Here is a 2,045-nt window from a genome sequence, read left to right as displayed (position 1 = left end):
AAATCATAAGTCATTGTACATACATAAATACAAACTACATTCCTACTCCAATACCCGTATTTCCTGTAGTGACCCGTCCTAATCCACCTGGACGAAGTCTTCATCAGATGGTCCCATTGCGAGGTTCTGACCTCTATATGCCATGAATGACTCCAAGTAGTATCTTTAAATTGAGCAAATGCACAGCGGAAGATTTCTTTCATACCTGAGAATAAACATGCTTTCAAGTGTCAACCAAAAGGTTGGTGAGTTCATAGGTTTATCATAAAACAATAAAATTCATCATTTTGATAGACCACAAGATTTAAATTCCGCATGGTACAAATGGGCCCGAATCCTATACCCACTTGTAATGTACATGCGATATCTTTTAAATACAGTACACCTTTCTCGTGTACAAAATCATCTTTCATAAATCTTAGTAACCGTACATATATCTTGTGCACAAAAATAACATACACATAACCTGTGTATAAAATCATTCTCTCAATACATAACATTCACTTTTCATTGCTTTCATAGCTTGGCTTGGTAACCGACCTTAACATATAATGCGCATAATAATATCCCCAAAACAAAACATCTCGTCTGTATAATAATCATATAAACTTCGAAGTACTAAACACCACGCCCACTAGCCCTTCTGATAATGCTAAAAACGAACATATATTTCATAGCATTATCCCTCAAGAAAGACAAGCTTTTAGTTGCAATTGTTCTAATTTCAAGTAATTATCGTTTAAATAATAAAAGGTGAAGACAAAAGACAGATTCGACGAATTGAAGACGCAAACGACCAAAAAGCTCAAAAGTACAAAGTACAATCAAAGTGGTTCAAATTATTGATAAGAAACGTCTCAAAATTACAAGAGTACAAGACGCAAAACGCAAAGTACAAGATATTAAATTGTACGCAAGGACGTTCGAAAATCCGAAACTGGGACCAAAGTCAACTCTCAACGCTCGACGCAACGGACAAAAAATTACAAGTCAACTATGCACATGAATATAATATAATATATAATTAATTCTTAAAATTATTTATATATTATATTATTATTTAAAACCGTCGGCAAACAAGAAAACAAACTCACATGAGCTGGAAAAGCAGGTCATGCGATCGCATGGCCTGGAGACTATATTTCCATGCGATCGCATGGTGAACAGTACCAGGCCATATCCTATAAAAAGTAACGAATTTGGTCGAATGTTTACACCATCTATCTCTCTATCTCACGATATATATATATATATATATATATATATATATATATATATATATATATATATATATATATATATATATATATATATATATATATATATTATAATTTTAATTTTAATTTTAATTTTAATAATAAGGGTATGTTAGCGAATGTTGTAAGGGTGTAAGTCGAAATTCTGTCCGTGTAACGCTACGCTATTTTTAATCATTGTAAGTTATGTTCAACCTTTTTAAATTAATGTCTCGTAGCTAAGTTATTATTATGCTTATTTAATCCGAAGTAATCATGATGTTGGGCTAAATATTAAAATTGGGTAATTGGGCTTTGTACCATAATTGGGGTTTGGATAAAAGAATGACACTTGTGGAAATTAGACTATTGGCTATTAATGGGCTTTATATTAACTAAATGATACCTCGTTAATTTAATATATAGACTTATAATTTGACGTATTTATATATAACCACATACGCTTGACTGGGTACGGTGGGTGGGATATCTATAAATACCAATAATTGTTTATTTTACTAGACACGGAACTGGATTAATAGTTAATGGACTAGTTGAAACAGGGGTGGATTACATTCAAGGGTAATTGGTGTAATTGTTAACAAAGTAATAAAACCTTGGATTACACGCAGTCGATAAGCTGGTGTATTCATTAAACAAAGTATTAAGACCTTGTTACAATTCGAATCCCCAATTAGTTGGAATATTTGACTTCGGGTATAAGGATAATTTGACGAAGACTCTCGCACTTTATATTTATGACTGATGGACTATTATGGACAAAACCGTATGGACATATCAAATAATCCA

This window comes from Rutidosis leptorrhynchoides, chromosome 3 (genome assembly GCF_046630445.1).
Source record: "Rutidosis leptorrhynchoides isolate AG116_Rl617_1_P2 chromosome 3, CSIRO_AGI_Rlap_v1, whole genome shotgun sequence".
Lineage (NCBI taxonomy): Eukaryota > Viridiplantae > Streptophyta > Magnoliopsida > Asterales > Asteraceae > Rutidosis > Rutidosis leptorrhynchoides.
This window is presented reverse-complemented; position numbering follows the sequence as displayed.